Source organism: Cyprinus carpio, chromosome B4 (genome assembly GCF_018340385.1).
Source record: "Cyprinus carpio isolate SPL01 chromosome B4, ASM1834038v1, whole genome shotgun sequence".
In the NCBI taxonomy this organism is placed as follows: Eukaryota; Metazoa; Chordata; class Actinopteri; order Cypriniformes; family Cyprinidae; genus Cyprinus; species Cyprinus carpio.
Window position 1 is genome coordinate 14,444,241 of NC_056600.1, and position 20,877 is coordinate 14,465,117.

A 20,877-nucleotide genomic window follows, 5' to 3' on the forward strand; every position below is an offset into this window, starting at 1 on the left:
TCTCTCCTTCTTGTGTTTGAACAGGTTTCTCCTGTATTCAGATAAACCAGCTTTTCAGAGCTTAATGGAGATCCAGTCAAAGTGCTTTTTATGACAAAAAGGACATTATCAGCCTCCATTTTAAACACACAGTAATCAAAATTTTATAGGTAAAAGACTAGAAATGCTATGGTATAAACCTGTTTATTGGTTATCGGAAAATGTCCTTAATATATGATGAAAAACTGTAATAAATCTAATGGGACATTTAATGTTATTTTACAGTTTCATTTTTTAAGAGAAAAAAAGAACAGAGCATCTTTTAAAGTAAAAAAAAAAAAAATTATTGACATTCCCTGAATTTTCTGTGAAACTTCACTCAAAGGGATTTTTTTATTGAAATAACTTTTTTCTTATCAGTTATAAGGGCTTTATGTTACATCTTATGTTGTTAAGATGATGTTTACTTATTTTTTTAGTGTCATGTGTTACCATGATGGTATTTTTATTTTTGTACATGACATTGTGCACATCTTCTATAGTTTGAATTTACCTCATCTTATGGAAAAGCTACTTGTGATGAGCTTTGTGGTTTTCTCATTACTACATGTGTTTTGGTGGTTGTCAATGAATTATAAAGGTACAAAACATGTTTTAGTACTTCAGAAGGTGGTATTTTAACACATCAGTTTTTATACCATTTTTTTTTCACTAAATGTAAGTTAAATGTTGCTACCATATTAGATTGATATAGCCCCCCCCATCCCCCCACCCCAGTGCATTTCTCCATCTTTTAGAAGATTCTATTACTAATTTCTGAAAGTATATCCATTTATGAAATAGTCCAAAACTTGGTAAGCACCACTTCTTCAGCCAGTAGCCAAACTGAAATAGGGACCACATACTTGTGACTCATTCACAGAACTTCCCAGAAATCTCAGCAAATTTCTACACAATTGGGTGTTTATTTAATAATACGACAAATTTAATTATGCATTCAGCTGTCTATTAGAGTATAGCATTCTTAGCTTTAACACATTTAAAATTTAAATTCATTCAGCAGATTATCCTCCAAAATCAGCATAGTCCTGGATCTGCTCATTAGAAACGCTCTTCGTAGACACTCATAACCCTGTGTGCCACATAAATAAAACTCCTCACGTGAAGTGCACAGGAGACTCATGCTTCACGTTACTATGATTCTAAACTAATGATGCAATATTCAGGGTTGGAAGATTATGCAAATCTAAAAATCTTTGTAGACAAATCTACATTTTTATTGTATATAAATTTAATATATGATAAAAAAATTATGATAAATATAGAGTTCTGGCATGAAACTCTAGATGTCGCAGTCCGATAGGTCTGACTTAATTTGACCTAATGACATCATTATCACATGGCACAGCTGATTGGTTCTCTCCTGTATCGGTAGTCAATGAGCTCGCTGCTCAACATTCAAATATATGACAGTGTGGTTCAGAAACCCTCCACCTTCCCCAGCTCCACCTGTATAGATCTGCTACGAGGTGATTCATGTATGCTATATGGGGGTTATTTCATGTATGTTATATTTGCAGCAGCAATATTCTTACATGCTCACTGAAGCATGTTGTGGATGTATTGGCAGTAGCAAGTCTCAGTACTTGCTCGGTCGCAGCAGCAGCAGCGTAGCAGATCTATTCCGCCAAGACCAAATACATTAACATTGTCATTTACATTACCATACCAATCCCTCCGAGAGTTGTCATGACAGAAATGAAAATAATATAAAATACACACACGGAATGATTTCAAATTCAATAAAAAAGCACATTTGCTAGGCTGCAAGTTTTTTAAATTTCTTTCTGTCTCTCTCTGTATCCACAGAAAAAAAAAAGATATGGTTGAACCTGACTGGAATTTAGTCTTCAGTACCAGATAGAGAGGCAGGTATGCAATTACTGACCCATTCCTGCTGTCAGCAATACAGCATTGCTCATACTGTGTGTGAGAGAGTCCTGTTATAAAGTGGTAGTCCACTTATCACCCTTTCTCATGCTGCAGTGCCAGAACGGTTTCATGACCTTTTACCCTTGAATGTTGGTTGTTAAAAACCATCTATAGTGTTGATACTGAGGAATCATAGCCATTATTCAATCTGAGAGTGAGTGGCTGTGTGTGAGAGGACGTCCCTCATTTAGTCTTCTCTCGTATACGCACACTCAATGTTTGTGCCAAGGGAATTGTCCCTCTTAGAATCCCTGAACATTTCTTTGGTCCACTTGTTTTTCATACTCCTACTTGCGTCACTATATTTGTTTGGAGAATGACTGACAAGTGGGAGAACCGTGGGTTCCTCAAAGGCCAGGAGGGGTTCGCTGCTAATTACTAAAAGCTATTCCTGTGCATCCAGAGGGATTGCTGTAATTCACCATGTTTTTGATGCGAAAGTGTTCAGCTTCTTGTTTGAATCAATGGCCGGTTTCTTTTCTAAGGACAATATTGCACAACAGTGACTGCACACCAAAGCCAGAAGTCATTTTCCATTCAATTACCTCAAAGGCATTTGAAAAATAACAAAGAATTCAAGCAATGAGTCAAACTTACCAAATGATGAATCATAATATTACATCATTTGATTCAAAGTATCGCAATATCAGAGCACAAAACTGTATACTTGAGAGGAAATTAACAAATGATTCATCCCACTGTGAATGACGCAATCAATTCACTTTGAGTTTTGTCTTATTTAATGTACTTCCTCACAAGTAACAACTGCTGTCTTTTAAGTGCTAATTCTGAAGTTACAATTCTGAATTTACACATATATACATGTTTTATTTACTTTAATTTACAATATTTGGCATTTTATAATTGTATTTGTATGTAATTGTGCATTTTGTATTTGAGGTAAAGCAGCATCACACAGTTGTGTTGCGATGTTTAGAACAGATGAGTTGAGTTATTAAAGCCTTTCCTCATGTATTAGTATCCAGTTGTTGTTTTGATACACAGAGGGATCTATGGAGACTCGTATGGCTCACTAACTCTTCAAACACAAGCATTACAAAAGTGCACGTCTTTGTCATAGGATAACACCATTTTTTTCATGAGATGTGAGAGAAAGAGGAATCATTTGAGGCTGTAATCTTTCTTTTTGTGCCAGAAAGTGTTGTTTGTTAATGCAAATCCAGATTAAAAAGACTCTTTCTCCCTCTCTCTCTCTCTCTGTATTATCTCTGTGTCTTTCTGTCAGTTCTCTCAGCCTCCACACTACTCAGCGTGGAAGAGGCCTGTCAAAACAGCTCTCTCTCACCTAAACCAATGCATTAAGATAGCCCATTATGGTTCCTCATGCTCTGCCCAAACGCTCATTATAAATATCATGTAAAGCAATGACACAACAAACCTCCACAAAGGGTTTTAAAGCTTTTACTTTTTAATTATATAATAAAAATATATATAAATATAACCCATAGGCTTCTTTTTTCAGCCAGGATAAATTAAATTCAGTACAATGAATACTGGCATAGAATATACTTTACGCTTAAAAAAACAAAAAAAGAAATATAAATATATTATTTTTTTTTATTTCAGGATGAAATATGACCCAGATTCAACCAATAAGTTGTAAATATGATGACACAAAGGGACACTGTAATATACATGCAATCTTCCACAGGATTAGAACTCAGATGATGTACAGTCACTGCTTGACATGTTTTTGTCTGTAACATGCGCACACACAAGGGCCCATAGCAGTCTCAAGGAGCAGCAGAGGTGTGTACTCCAATCAAATGCATCACTACAGACACTAGTGTGAAATCTCACAGGACAGAGGAAAGAATGAGGATGGAGTGAACAAAGAGGAGAAAAGAGAATGAGAGAGAGCTTGTGAATCGATCCGGACACAGCGTCTGGAATGGCTGGAGTTGTAACCCGTGAAATGTGGGCACGTCCCATGAGTCTGCAGCACTCTTAACTCGAGCTCAAACCCTACTCCGACTCTCTTACTGGAGACTTAGAACTAGTATGTGGAGTTTGAGAGGTCTGACATCTCCTAATCAAGATTTTTTTCCCGCTCCAAAGAATTTCAAACTACATTACACTGTTTTGCCTACTAAATAAGGAACATTTCAGTTGCATTTTCAAACTTTTCACCTTCCACCAAATAGACCAAATAGATAGAAGTCACGTTCCTTTGAGGAGGTTACCTTAGCAACAGTATGCCACTTGAGCACTTTCCATTAGGATCAGTATCAGAACATTGGCAAAACCTAACTAGTGTAATTATTTTTCACTTTATTACACATTCACATATATTACAAATAAATTATTGAAAACATCAACAATAATTGCTAATTTGTAAACCAGTCTAGCCATCAGGCACAACTTTCTTGCTACCTAAAGTACCTATTGCACACCAAAATGTGCACATCCGTCTACTATATCATGAATAATGCATATTTGGATATATAGCTCATTTGACTCACGCAGTATATAATTCACACACTTGGTGTTTTTAAAGGGGGCTTAGAATCTACAGTACTATCATTTTCTTGCCATATGGTGTGCTCATCCACATACTTACGAGTCTAATATTTCATTTTACATTCACATATTAACATTTAATTGGTTTAATAATGCATTCACGATAATGCCTCAAACATTTCATGATTAATACATTTATTGCATCTAGTAAAACTATCAAATACTACTTCATACGTTCAGCAACTATAACAAAGACGCCATTCCAAAACATCATTTTTGCTCCTGTCTGCATGTGAAAGAAAGTTTCCTTTTGTGTTGCCACTATCAGAACACCCTTGAGGGAAGGTGATTGAAAGGGTGTATAATTTTCATCTGACAAGGACTCCATGAATAAGTCATTCCACCAAGACGTGCTATAAAACCTAATGATTGACTTCTGGCTGTGGTTGGTGTGACTGTGGGTGGTGTGCTGCTCATGTCATAATGTAGTAATGGGGATGTGACACTGTGTGTGTTTGTGTGTGTGTGTGTGTGTGTGTGTGTGTGTGTGTGTGTGGAATCTCTCAGAAAGGCATCAACAGAGGCATTTGATTAGATGGAAGATGGAAACATCACTGGTTCAGTTACCACTCTGGTTTCTTAAACCGTCTTTAGTCCCTCACTTTTAAAGGTCAATGCAATGAACATTTTATTTTTCCATCAATTAAGGTGACTTATTGTGAGTATATGGAACCGAGGCGATGGGGGTGGGAGAAGCTTTCATCCTTGTGTTTTAGAAATGTATTTATTCTCGGAGCTGTCAGCACTTTTCCTCTGTCTGCTTATAGTCATTCAAATCATTGTGCTGTAGGAATTACACCGGTAAATGCCTGAATGATTGTGTTCTGTGCTTTTCATTAAAATAAACCTGTGAAAGGGAAAAAAAATGAGAAAAAGAATACGAAGAGATGAAGAGGGAAAGCAGGAATTAGATTAAAAAGGAGAGAGAGCACAATGAAATGGGCACTCATAAATATTATAATTGTCCAGAGGTGGGTGGCGGCAAGTTGACTGATTGATTGACACTGAACACTGTTGGACCCTCAGCAAGTTTTAATATGATAGAAGAGTTTTTGTTCAGTACATTTCCTACGGCATGCAAGATAGACATGGCATCTGTATCAAGATAAAACACTTCTCTCTGTAGTAAATATGCAAAAAAATTACATTTTAAATTTAAATTTTTTAACATTTATTTTATTATGTATTGTTATTTTATTATAATTTTTAATATTGCAAAATAATGATAAAACTTTTGAACGGTAATAAAACTACCATTTTTTTTTGAGAAATTAATACTTTTATTCAGCAAGGATGCATTAAATTGGATAAAGAGTTATTTTTATATTGTTACAGAAAGCTATTTCAAATAAATGCTGTTCTTTTGAACTTTTTGTTCATCAAAGAATTCTGAAAAAGAATGATCATAGTTTACACAAAAATATTAAGCAGCACATTGATAATATAAGAAATGTTTCTTGAGCAGCATATTAGAATGATTTCTTAAGGATCATGGTAAAAAAATCACATACTGGTAAAAAAGTAAAAATGTATAGCCTGAATGCACTAAATTGCTTTGGATAAAAGCGTCTGCTAAATGCATAAATGTAAATGTCATGGGATACTCAAAACTGGAGAAATGGCTGCTAAAAACTCAGCTTTGCCATTACTAAATTAAATTTTAAAGTATATTCAAATAAAAAACTTTTTTTTTTTTAATTGCAATTATATTTCACAGTAGTTCTGTTTTTTTTTTTGTATTTTTGATCAAATATCATGATAAATGATAAAAACAAGAGGTTGGGAATGATGTGATGGTGAGTAAATAATGACAGAAGTTTTATTTTTGGCCAAACTACTTTAATAGCATGGGAAAGGTCAGCCATCCTTAAAAATATTTTATTTTAGTCTACCACATCTCTTCCGTTACTTACAGCTATACCTTCCTAAGCCCGCCTGGTCTGGCCTGAACCCTGGTGTCACCTCTTTTCCATCATCTATCCTCACAGTGTCCAAACGAAACCCCAAAACATTCTCTTTATGAGATCCTTCGGCACAGTGTTGGAGGTAATGAATGGTGCTGTCTGTGGACTTTGAATCAAGTCTGAATCCCTGTTGTGAATTGTTTGTGTCTGACCTCAGGTTATTTGTGACAGAGCTTCAGACCATGTACAGGAGAAACCAGGGAGGAAAGGCTGCCGTTCTCCCCAGTGGCCGCAGCCTTAATTGGGATGACGGTTAGTGTTGGCCCCTGTGTGTTGGATGGAAAGCTTCAGGCTTGAGTGAACAGGTGAGTGAGTTTAATCTCAGCTCAGAGTCTGGAGAAATTCGACCTTACTATTTTGAGAGATGATTGGCACTTTAATGTGGTCCTAGCATGGATTTGGAATGGTTCTAATTTTTTTTTTTAGTTCAAAAAAGCATCAGTTGTGTTTTTAGCTTTCTCTTTCGATGTCCCACTCTGAATCAAATGTTTGTTTTTGAGATGCCAGTCTTCCATGGATTAGCTATAGAGGATTCAGGATTTTCAATACAGATAGACATTTTTCTTTTTCTTTTTACATAAAAAAGTCAAAGCATATCTAACATATAGTGACAGGAATGCAGTTAGAAAAAAGAAGAGAGATTGGGTACAAAAAAAACATGATTGCATACAGAGAGAAGCAGTTATTCTCGAGAGATGAGACTGTGAGCTACTTTACTGCCTACTGGGTCAGAAATGCCTTCTAAGCAAATAGTGTTCCATGTTAAAAGCTTTGATGTTAGCATGTTGCTAAGAGAACTATCAGCATGCCAGACACAAAGTGTTGAAATAAATAGTCCAGTTTTAATATGATTAACTATGATTATAGATACATGAATTTATATTCTGGTATTGCTCTCTTTTTGAAAACAATATGTGCCATTTTGTGATGCTGTTTTAAAATTTGGCCAATAGAAGGTACATTTGGAGAAATTTAACATTACATCACTTGCTCACCAATGGATCCTCTGCAGTGAATGGGTGCCGGCAGAATGTAAATCCAAACAGCTGATGAGAAACAATCCACAACATGACTACAGTCCATCAATCATCATATTTAGTTAAAATGCGTTGATGATAGATTTGTTTCACTTCAGAAGACATTAACCGATGGACTGTGAATTACTTGTGGATTATTGTGATGTTTTTTATCAGTTTTCTTTCTGACGGCACCCATTCACTGCAGAAGATCCATTGGTCAGCAAATGATGTGATTCCACAATTCTCCAAATCTGTTCCGAGGAAGAAACAAACTCATGTACATCTTGGATGGCCTGAGGGTGAGTACATTTCCATCAAATTTTCATCTTTGGTGAATTATTCTTTTAAAATGCTGCCTATGTGTGCGGCTTACTAGGTTTTGGAACAGAGGTTCTCTGTAAAGAAATGCACCAAGGGATTCCTGCATAGATCTGGGAAATCACTACGCCTTCCAAATTGACTTTCCTAGATATTAACATGTATGTTTAATATCTGCACTCATATGCAATTCTCCTTGCGCTCAAGCTCATTGTCTCTTTCGACAGCAGTAGTGTTTCTCCTGTGATTTTAATTAACAGGATCTGATCTATAATCAATCTCAGCCCTCATAGTATGGCGTGGATGAGAGAAGATCACCAATGACATTAGACTAATTGGCTGGATATTTAACTAAATAGTGATATGTTTCCACCATGTTCGACTGATTAGCATCAGAGCTCTTGAATTTTAATGTGGTGATTCTGAAACCGTGAAGCTCTGATGGGATGCCGGCTCATGTATGATGCGGTATGTGATAAATAGACAGCTTACACACAGTTGAGCAGCTCACGGTATTTAATATGTTTCTAATGAATCCCATATATCTTTAGCAGGGCTCTCAGACACACCTCTGCTTGTGTCTTACTAAGGGAGTCTCTGCCTGCTTGTGTTCTTCATGTTTGCATTGCATCCCATAAATTAAGATCCATTTTTCCTAATTAGGGTTGATCTAATGATTATTAATAGCTGCTTGTGGAGAAGCAGGTTTCTAAGACAAACTTCTATCATGTTAATTAACAATCAGGTAAACATTAGCTCTATTAGACTCAGATACAGAGTATATGCTAAATTAATATTTGCCATGCACCCAATGTAAGAAAAAAATGTGGCTTTGGCGAGGAAATGTTAAGAAGTTACTCACCAGTTGATTGGTTGTTTTAATCAGCATACCTAATTTAGTAGTTCTCTAGATAACATGTTTAATAAAAAAAATTAAATAAATACAAATTAAATTAAAAAATTAAATTAAATTTTTGTATTTTTTTGTGACAGGTGTGACAAAAAAAAAAAAAAAAATAGTTAATTTCTGATCTCCAAAAACTTGGCGGATATGGAAAGAATGCATTTTAGAATTAACACAAAATGACTGCTTATAAGAAGATGAAGAAGACTGAAAGACTAGAATGTAGTATATATTTAAGAAATTGCTCAATTATAGAAATTACTTTTTTCGTTCTAGTGAGGAGTTACTCACCAGTTTTCATTTAGTATGCCTTAAGTCTCTCTCTCTCTAGATAAAACATTAAAAAATATTTAATTGAATTAAATTGAATTATGTTTTTTATTTTTTTTTATTTTAGTGCTTATTAGACATACTGTATTTGTGGCAGGTGTGTTAAAGAAAGAAAAAATAAATTTGACCCTGTTTACATTGCATACAGAGTTGCATATATTTATACTCTCTCTAATTGGCTCTGTTTGTTGTGTTTGGACAATCATGTCCAATCAGAAACAGCGCTTTGTTCATCGGTGTGCACAATACCAGCTCTCACAGCTCATCTTCTCCATGTCCATTTACATTCAGATGAAGTGAGTGCTCAAGATTGGTTGTTTGTAGATGAGGCCAAGATGCAGGATCAGATTATTCCAGTGGCTGCTTTATTGCTTGATCCAGACGACTAAAACTGAAATCTTTAGCAGAGCTCGTGGAGGAAGAAAGCAGCCTCATGGGCACACAAAAGTTTTGTTATCGCTTTAATCATTGGAACGGTGTCAGCCATGTTGAAGTCTCTCAGCACCGACTGCTGTGATGACTGATGTACCGTCTTAAATGAATCCCACTGAAATCAGATTTGTTTTCATGCATCGATTCCTCTTTTGGAATCGATGAACAGTATATTGAATATTTGGTTACATTCCTGCTCCAAAGTACAGTACAAACTGTCTCACGAGCACACAGAAACATTCGTATCATTCCAGGAAATCGCATGAGGACTGCTGCAGCATAACCGATGGGCTGTCATGGTTTCAAGCCAAATCCCTTAAGCTCCTCTTGAGATGTTAGAGGTTCTTTAAAAAGACTCGTCTCCAGCACGGTTAAAGACAGTGTGCCACAATTACTCAAGGTCTTCTCCGAGGACACTCCTGGGATATTTTTGTGTGAATAGAGCAAAGTGTCTGCATTTAGCTAGTTAAATAGATGCTATTGGAGATCAAATTGAATTGCGATTTGATTTTTTTCCCTCTTTCTCTTTTTTGTTTGTTCACCTTGCTTGTTAAAGCGCACAATGAAAACAAGATCAATAGATCCACATCAGTCTGCTCAATAGATTTGGGCTTTTGAACGAGTCCTTGTTGTTTCCACTGCACAAATCTAATTTTCTAATCAATTTTGCAAGAGAGCAACAGCAGATTGTGCACGTATGCTCGGGGTCTGTAAGTACATTTATTCTGTTTTATCTCTGCGCAAATTCATCCGTTTCATCTGAATCAGAGCGTCGTACCTTGTAGTACATTGTGCACATCAAAATGTTTTTCTGATGTCCAAAAATTGGGCTGATATAGAAGCAATATTGGATTTCTGAATAAAAGGCAGTACACCTGCTTATATAAGATAGTAAATTGAATTGTAATGAAAGTTTTAAGCATCAAAACTTAGACCAAAACTAGTTTATTCAGCCATTATAGAAATTGCTCAATTATAACTGAAATTACTTTTTTCTTCTTTTTTTATCATTTAATGTGCAGACTATAATCAAACTTTGATGATTATTTCAGCTTTATAACCCTTTTCTGTTTTTCACGTTGCACAGCTGTTCCAGCAATTTTATTATCCTGCACATCTGGAATGGTACAGTTTGATTATATAATAGTAATTATATACACTACCGTTTAAAAGTTTGTGGTTGATAAATTTCTTCTGCTCCACAAAGCTGTAGTTACTTTTTATATTATTATTTTTTTGTGTGTGAAACTTTATTACATTTTAAAATACATTTATTATCATATCATTTACATTTATTACTTTATTAGTCTTCAGTGTTTCAGAAATTATTCTAATATGCTGATTTGGTGCTCAAGGAACATTTCTTATTATTATCAATAGTACTGCTTAATATTTTTGTGGAAATGGTGACACTTTTTTTTTTTTTTTTTGAGGGTTCTGATGAATAGACAGTTCAGAAGAACAGCATTTATTTGAAAAATACTATAAATCTTTTATAACATTATAAATGTCTTAACTGTTACTTTTGATCAATTTAATGTGTTCCTGCTGAATAATTGCCTAATAATAATAAAAAAATCTTACTGACCTCAAATTTAAGTCAGAGGTTAATTAGCCTGTTTTTATACTGATGGACTGCCTGTTATAATAGTACAGAGTTAGATACAATTATTCATTTTTCACAGTTACTGGATCCTAGCGTCATGATAGTGCACATTCTCAGATGATACTGTATGTAGCTTCAATGCATTGTGCAGTATCATTTACACAAAACCAAAATCTAAAACCCAAATGTACCTAAAACTTTGCATTATTCTTTAGCTACTTTCAGCACTTGTATTTTCTTAAATGCAAATGTAGTTTTTTTCAGATCAAAACTGTCTTAGCCAATAGTTTAATTTTGGGTCAGCTTCCTCTTTCTATCTCTCCCTCACACTCATCCCTTTTGATAACATTCAGTAAAGAAATATTTCTATCTTATAAAGTGGCCTGCTCTGAAGTCAAGTCAGCACTGCACAACAAAGACCACAACAGCTTCCCTTTGGCTGCAGATTGAGAACACCAGGCCTCTCAAAGCTGGATAATCCAAACCGATAGCCTCAGATTCCCTTTATCTGCTCAACCTCAATACTGCTGTGAATAAGAGGCCAGACACACTATGACCTAATGGAGAGGACAGACTCTGACACGTGGCGCCAACTATGCTTTACCACTTTCAAGTGGTACCATCATCCTCCGCTTTCTATCTCACTTTTAGTTCTGACTTCCTTTTCCACAGTGCTTTCCTCACTGTAATCATGCATTAATTGATAGCTTGTTGATATGTGCATAAGGAAATGCCTTCTGTAGTGTCTGATGCGGATATACAGTAATAGTTCCCTGCAGCTCCCCAAGAGATGGAAATGACCCCAGCACATTCAGCCTTTCCATTTCCGAATGGCCATCTTTTACAGCCCACTTTCACGCTAATGGGAAAGATAAGGCCTTTTCCACCCCAACCAATCATCACAGCTTCTAGCTCTATCAGCGATCCAGTTGTGTAATATACTCCTCCTGTGAAGAGATGACCCTCCCTATAGGCAAGCAGATCAAAGCCTCTTCAGCCCTGATGGCATAATTGGAGAAAAATAGATGTGGAGGTAACGGAGCAAAGCTATGACATTGGCAGGTTCCATTAGCAAAATCAAATCTCATGTGCACTGCTAGCACATATCACCGAAAGATCACTTGTTTGGCTTTTTTACTTCACAATGTATGTGATTATGTGATATTACTCTCTAGGTGTCAAAAGTCTAAGTCTAAGTTCCATGTCTAAGTCTGGAATTAGAGCTATAGCTGATGGGCTGAATAAAAAGCGGATTATGAAATCTCTCTCGGCTGTCATGACATGGCACGATTCGAGTCATTTTAATGAGTAGTAAACAAACAAAAAACTCGGAACTGTTGATAATGAATTTTAAAAAATCCTGTAAATCCTTGCCATATGGTTATTGCATTATGCAATTATTCCATATGTAGTACATAGAGGCAATGTGTATTTTTATGTAATAACTACAAAGATGTTGAAATTTATAGACGTCTTTAAAAATCTGCCATTTTGCTTCATGCTGCATTATCCATGAATGTAAAAAATGGCATTTACTTATGCCCAAGGTGCTTTAAATGACTCCAGTTGAATATTTTAAATGTTATGTGAGTTTGTGTGTGTGCGCTTGTCTGCCGTGTTCTGCTGAAGCATTATAATTAATAATTTATAAAGCAAGACTGTTTTAAGGTAATGTTGCAGATAATTCAGCAAATACAATTATCTATTTATTAGAATATTGTTAATGTTATTCACTTAAAAGTTTTTTAATGTTCTGTAATTGTTAATTCATTATTTGCATTGGCTGTCAATTATACTGAAATTTGAAATGGCTATACAGTAATTACTAATTTATCTTTAGCCCTTATACATATTAGTCTTTGTATTGATAATACTGGCTTATATATTAAATATATTGTACTTAGTAAATAGATTCCATTTATATATAGAAAATCTCAAAGTTGATATTCATTACATTATTATATGCTTTTTTGTTTTGTTTTGTTAAAATGACTGACAGCCCTTTTTTTAACCTAATGTTTTTACAGAATAAAATACACCTGTATTTTTCTCTCTGTCTGCTGCAAATAGTTGTTATAGATAAGTCACATTTACTGTTCTAATTTGGCTCAAACAGATAAATGAAAATGCTAGCATATAGCTTTCTCCAGGTACATTAGACCTCCTTGGTATGTATGGCCCAGATTGGCCCTTTTGCTCTGGAAACTCTTGCCAGAGAAAATCCGAGCAGTGTGCCCAGAGACTGATGTTTTAAAACTTTCCTATTTCAGAGTCTTCTCAGCTCAGTGGAGCATTCTGAGTTCATTTTGTTTCTCAAAGTAATGCGAGATGCGCAGTAACGTGACGCATTAGCACGGGGGCCATTAGCAAGAATGAAGAGATGCTCTTACACTCATTAACACTAGTCAAAGTGTTTAGCATTTAGCGCTTTTATTAGCTTTTAGTGAAGAAACACACACCTGCGTACACGTACACACTCACAATGAAGGGGATTATGAGGCACAACTCGAATAAAGAAGAGAAAGAAAGCAATATTCATAATCAAATCACCCTCCCATGGCTGAAGAGAGGGCGTTTTTTTCTAATTCTTGATTTAATAATAAAAAATGCTGGGAAAGATTTGACTCTGTGTGATCCCATTGGCTCCCTGCTCTGGGTGCATGAGGTTTATTGCTTGGTTGCTTGAGGCAGTCAGAGCCATTTTGAAACAATAACACTATATGGCAGTATGGATCATAAGCAGCCCTTCTGATTGGCTAATTATTTAATCAGCTGGTCTAGTAAGCACTCAGGCAGATAGTTGCTTGTTACTATACATTACCATAAAGACCTGGAGGATTTACAGCAGAAAAGAGGGAGTATGTGTGAGTCATGTTTCAGGACCAAATGTCCCTTCAAGGACAGTAAGACCTTTTGGGGACTATTGACTGAAAAAATGACTTAATAAACATGCTAAATAATGTCTTAATGACACTGAAAATGTTTTGTGTGACGGTAAGGTTTAGGGGTAGGGTGATTAAAATTATACTTTCTCTCATTATTGTGTGTGTACTGGTGAACTGATAAACTAGCTCTAGGCCTGTGCTGTTATCATTGCGCTGTGCGACCATGCAGTTCATCCCATTAGCTTTCTCTGGATAAGAACTTTGGAACATTAAAGTTATTAAGAAGAAAGTATTTAGCTTTTGTTTTGTTTTTTTATGGCTTTTTGTGTTGGAACAAAATTATTCAATTTAAGTCCTTTTTGGACTTTACTGTTCTCCCAGAGGAGATCAGGAAGCACTTTTTAATCAAAATCCAACAATTTATACACAAACTTTAACAACACATCCACAAACATGTACAAAAAAATACATAAATATATGGATATATATACAAATAAACAAATATATAGATAGATAGATAGATAGATAGATCTATTCAGCAATGTTATGAAATATTAGTACAATTTAAATAGCTGTTTTCTATTTTAATATATTTTAAAATGTAATTTATTCCTGTGATGGAAAAGCTGAATTTTCAATGGCCTTCTGTGTCACATGATCCTAAATCCTAAACCCATCTGAATCAATATTTGAATTCACAGACATCCTCACCGATATTAATTGTAAATGAAACAGCATGTGGAAAACTAGGGCTTTAAATTTCCCTGCACCATTTAATTTAGCAAATAAATGATTTATTTGCTTGACTTTTAAGTGGTGATTCATTAGCCACAGGAAGGCTTAAAGCACACAAGCTGTGCTGATGTGTGTTTGTTGTTAGTGATTAACAGAATCTCGTCTAAAAGCATCTAATCGGTGATTTCTGCTGCTGGTGGGAGTGATTAACGTGGACAGAGGTTTTTAAGCTTCTCAGAAGCTCAGGCAGGGATCAACCCACCGCTGATAACTGATATATCCAATCAAATCTCTCCATCTGGGTTTCAGCTACAGATTTGCAAGTGTTGATGTTTGAACCGGCCAGTCACTTATCAGCCCTTTAATTACTCCATCCCACTGATAATGAGCTTCTCGTTTGCAGCTCAGAGGGAAAATGATGTCTCAGCACCTGGCACAGATGCTGAAGGTCAGAATAGGCAAGTTTTTTTTTTTTTTTTGGCAGGTGAGGCCTAGAGAGTTGTGTATGTGCTGAGACAGTGTCTGTCCGTAATTACCTAAATGATGTATATTAATAAATAGCTGGTTCAGTGGTTCATAGAGAATCTTGTTGATTTGAACGGGTTATAATCCTGAATCAAAACCATTATGTTTTGTATGCAGCAAAAGACGACAGATGCTGATTTTATTGTTGTTGTTTTTCTCCACATGAGATCCTATCCACTAATTCAGAGGTTTTCTGATATGCATTTGTGTGTGTTCACCTCTCATTAATTCTCTTCATTTCAAGAAGACTGAAAGAAAATCACTGGAATCATACACAGTCCCAGGATAGTCTCTAGCATCGCTCTTGCTCTCTCTCTCTTTCTTTCTATTGTGTTGAAACCCACCCGGCCGGGCGGATTACACAAAGACCAGAACTAAAACCAGAACCTGTGACATTCGCTTCTGTAAGTGGCGCACCGTCAGCATTATGGACACAAATGTATTCCATCTAAAACTGACATTAGCATTCCCACTGTGTGTCTGGAATGGGAGATTAATCCCCAGGTAATCTGCTGGAGAAAAGGGATAAAACAGTTTTCAGGGAAGGGAGATGTGCAGAGGCACCAGCTCTATTGTTGTGCCTGGTGTCCAATATTTGGTGGTTTTAATGCAGTGGGGATTTTGCATGGCCTGGGACTTTTACAAAGGCTGCAGGAAGCCGTGAGCCGATTCTGCTGTAACAACAATTACCACACTTTGTTAAGTCAATTATGTGTCATTGTAAAGAGTTCTTTACACACCTATAGTTTAAAAAAATGCAATTGGACATTCATATAGTGTGACTAAGACATCCCAATAGAGTGCATTAGTGTCCACTTTTTCAGCAATGTTGGTTTTGGAAGTATTTTTTTTTCTGTTAATTTTTCCCATAGGGATTTACAGCATATAAAAAATCTTCTAAAGCCATTAGCTAAAGCAACCAGCTGTGAGGTTAATCACAAAATTACAAACTTTTATTTAAAGCAAAGAAAGTATTTGCAAATTGGACAAAAACTAGACAGCTTTAGTGAAGGAAAGAACTGCAGTCCCATGAAGCACTGTGAATAACAATCAAATGAAAATTGAAAGTTAAATAAAAAAATAAAGTTATTGATTATATCTATAGAAATATTTAACATGTATAGCAGAATATGCAATAGAAAAGTAATTTTAGAGCATATAGGGAGACACACTCGTTTATGTCATTCATGGTTCACAGTGGGGGATGACTGGTGGAACTTTCTGCACAGCATCATGGGTAATGAAGTTTTTCACCATGAATTCTATGGTTAAACATGATTATTTTTTAAATAAAATTACCATATCTATCAACAGAACTCACAACAGGATTGTCTTTAAAGGTTTTGTAAGTTAGAAATCTGTTCCCCAACTTCCAGAACCCAACTTTTTTTTACTTGAACTCTATAAAATATAGACTGTTTTACCTGTCATGTCTTGTGGAGATAATTTTTCTGATAATTACCTAGATTTTATTATTAGAGGAAAAAAGTCCTCAAATTATTATTTCTAATTTGTAGCCTTAATTCCATGTTCATCTTAATATTGAAGCCACAGACTCTCTCACATTTTATGACATAGATGAAAGAATGTGTACACAAACACTGCAAAGCTTTTTAAATAGGCCAATTACCAGAGCTCTTTAGAAAGACATGCATTTTCCTGTCTCAGTCTCATTTGGAATGAATAAGCGTCCTTCCTGTTCTTTCTTATCAGTGTTTGGAGTGTCTGGTTTACTGAAAACTTGAAATTAACATTAATGAAGTCGTACGTGTTATCGGGGGGTAAAAGAACACCTCTCTGCCTTGCCTCCTAGTGTATCAGTCCTTCTCTCAGCATATAGGTTATTTCTAAGTTTATTTGAAGTTGGTTGGCCGCTGCAAAACATTTTTCATGTTGCTATCGGTTCTGTTTTTCTTTCTTTCTGTTTTTTTTCTTAAGGGAATAGTTCACCCAGAAAAGAAAATTATGTTATTATTTACTCTATGTTATTCCAAACTATTTTGCTCTGCACTACCATTCAAAAGTCTGGGGTCTATAAGATTTTGAATGTTTCTGAAATCTCTTATGCTCATCTGCACTGCATTAGCATTGTTATTTCAATTTAAAATAGCGGTTTTCTGTTTTAATACATTTTGAAATGTAATTCATTCCTGTGAAGGAAAAGTTGAATTTTCAGCAGCCATTACTCCAGACTTCAAAGTCACATGGTCCTTTAGAAATCATTCTAATATGCTTATTTGGTCCTCAAGAAACATTTCTTATTATGAACAAAATTACACATACTACTGCATACAACTACACATACACAGTATATAATATGCTAAAATATAAACAAAATTTTGCAACAACGCGAGAGTGCAATTATGATTGTTGGCAGAAGTATCCCTTTGAATAACAGCTGAATTTTAACAAGCTTAAGATTTTTCCCTGGTCCATTTCTCCTTTCTTCTGCCTAGTTGTCTTTCTCTATTTCTGTCTGAAATGGATTCTTTTTTTTTCATCTTAGTCTCTTTCAGGAGGGAATTTACATCAATTAATCCTAATCTAGCTGGAACTGAGAGAGATCAGAATGGTTGGAGGGTAAAACTCTTACAGGCTTGAGTCAGTGCAGCCCACAAAACATCTCCACAGCAAGCATCAGCGACGTAATTAAAATGTTACAGGAACAAGAGAAGTCCTTGAACCTCGGTATTGCAGTCCTCTTGTTGCCATGGTGCTTTCAGCGTGCAGAATGATTGTACAGAACATTCCAGAGAGTGAAAAAGAGCTCTAGAAGTCCTTGATTTTTTGATTTTTTTTCAACTAGAAAGATAGAAAATACATTGTGTCCATGAGCAGCAGTTAAGGACACACTTATGAACTCATTGTGTACTGTTTTTCACATGTTCTGAAATGCCAGAACCTTCCTGTATTGGCATGAACTTGCATGATAACCATGATAAAAGACATCCAGGATTTGTTGCCAAATAAATTTTATTGAACTGATAGTTCCAGCCCTAAAATCTATTTCAATGAGACTCATTTGAAGCTGCTGTAAACAGTTGATCTGCACACCTGCCACAACAGCTGAATACTATATTAATGTGCCAAGTTACTAAACAGCCTTTAGTGTATTACTGTTACATTTATGCTGAAAATAATAATTGCCATGGGGTAAGAAAAATAAACTTAATTTAATATATATTCTCAATTTTATACAATTTAGCTTGAAGCGACAAACCTGAAACCATCCTTCATCTATTTCAGCTGAGGTAAAAACAACGGGACCTGTGAATCCTAGAGATAACAGCTCATGGTGATATGTCTCGAGTCCCCATTACGATAGCAGCAACATTCACAAAAGTTCCCGGAGCAAGCAGAAACCCAGTTTTCTTCCTATTTCTGTTCTGATAAGAAAGAGACGGATTAAAGCCTGTGCAAATCTGAGGGCAAATGCATCTAATCTGCTGCCTATTATATTTCAATGCAACACTGTTGTGGAGCTGAAAACAAATACTGTAAAGTTAGCTATTTTAATCATCCGTCCAACAATGAATATATGTGCGCCCCTCTCATTTCAAATTGCAATTAACAAATTCTTACTAATCTGTTATACTCAGATATACATTACAATTCAAAAGAAAATATCTGTCACTTCGATTTCATCATGACTTCATGAACAAATTATTTTTAATCAAACACTGCTATGAAGGATCTAGCACTATCTGACCACTTCTGTATTTTCATTGATATGTCAATCTTTCCCATCTCTGATTCCCCTAGAATCAGCCACCTAGTGGACTGCTTTCTAACTGGAAATGGAAGTTTGCATGCTTTTTAACTGATAAATGTAACACCAGTAAACACCAGTGCAGCGTATAGTTGCAATTGCTAACTTTAAGGCAATTGATGGGAAAACTCTGCAAGAAACCTTAAAACATCCACGTGCTGTCTTGACATTCTATCCACATCCTTTTTTAAAATGTCTTTAGTTGTCCTGAATCTTATCTATTGGATAGTAAATGCCATTTTGCCATTTTGCAAGGTCTTTCAAAAGAAGTTGTTAGGCCTCTCCTTAAACAGAAAAAGCTTACAAAAGAAAAAAAAAAAACAAAATTAAAGTTTTTGTTTACAAACTCCATGTAATTATTCCTTTCAAATGATTAATCGCATCCAAAATAAAAGTTTTCGTTTACACGCTGTATATATGTGTACTGTATATATTTATTATGTAGCTATATATAAATAAACACACATACAGCATATATTTTGTAAATATTTCCATGTATTTAAAAAATATTTATATTCTTATATTTTATATTATATATAAATATATTTAATATATAAACCATAACATATTTTTTCTTTAAATGTATACATGCATTGTTTGTAATTATATATACATAATAAATATACACAGCATACACGCATATATTATGTAACCAAAAACTTTTATTTTGGATGTGATTAAACGTCATTTGACAGCACTAAAAAAAAATATATATAATATATATAATATATAATAAATAAAAAAATAAATATATATATATATAAAATCTACACACCAATCTTAAATCTCCCCTTCACTGAAAAAATAAAGGTTTGTTTCAATCAGTTGAGCAAATTCTTAATCTCATGTGATTATTTATAACTTCCAATCTGTTTTCTGAACACATCGCAGCACAGAGACATCGCTGATTAAGATATTAAATAATTTTAAAATAGATTCTGGCACAATTTCAATGTTGGTATTAATAGATCTCAGTTCTGCATTTGATACTGTTGACCACAATGTAGTTAACAGACTGGAAATATGAGTGTGACTCTGAGACTGTGCTTAGATTGTTCAGGTCATCCTAAAATTATACAAAACCCAAGAAAACTGAGCACATTACACCAGTCCATTTATAACCGATTTTAAAGTACTTTTAATTGTATATAAACCCCACAATGGCCTAGGACCAAAAATACCTTGCAGATATTAGTTATTAGACATTATCTAGAGTAGATTGGTAGATTAAAAAAAAAACAAATAAGCCCTTAGATCTCTAAGATCAAGCAAGTGAAAAATGGCAAATTTTTGTGTCTTCTATTGCTGATGCCGCCACCAACTTAAAGTGGATCAAAGAGGATTTACATATACTGTTTTGTATCATGAGCAAATATAAAAATATGGCAATATCACTGTAACATGCATCTTATTTTTTTTTTAACAGATGCTGACTTTGTCCTCTGTTGTTTAACATGGCTGAAAGACTGACAGAGACAGACATAAAAAATGAGTATTTTGGATGCATAATTTGCATCTTGACATGAGTAAGAGAAAATTGATCTAAATGGAAAACCGATCCAGTTGCTTCTGCTCTTTTCTCTTTTTTACTGTTTTTGGCTGTTAGAGTTTGGCAGTGCTTGTTGAGGTTGTTAATTATAAGTGGGGACCGCATGTTCCCTGGCCTCATCTCACCTCCCTCTTCTTCATTACTGTTACTTCATTTGCCTGACTTTTTGCTCCAATGCTGTAAATTCTTTGGTGTGTTTGTGTATGTGTGTCTTTCTCCCATCAGACATAGGAGGTATAACCTAGCCGAATCTGGAGGCCTGAGAGAGCACAGCAGAACAGAACAGTGCAGATCGGGTAATGAGATATATATGTTTGTGTCAGTCATTT

General features: G+C 35.2%; 1 protein-coding gene and 1 long non-coding RNA gene across 3 annotated transcripts in view; one reads left to right on the forward strand and one right to left on the reverse strand.

Moving 5' to 3' along the window:
• Positions 1 to 20,877, reverse strand: part of lepb (leptin b) — a 161,897-nt gene that overhangs the window by 56,946 nt on the left and 84,074 nt on the right. The gene's annotated exons all lie outside the window — the stretch shown is intronic.
• Positions 6,430 to 20,877, forward strand: part of LOC122137031 — a 101,007-nt gene continuing 86,559 nt past the window's right edge. The window contains exons 1-2 of the long non-coding RNA XR_006154527.1: positions 6,430 to 6,558; positions 6,648 to 6,781. This is a non-coding gene — a long non-coding RNA (uncharacterized LOC122137031). The remainder of the gene's footprint in view (positions 6,559 to 6,647; positions 6,782 to 20,877) is intronic.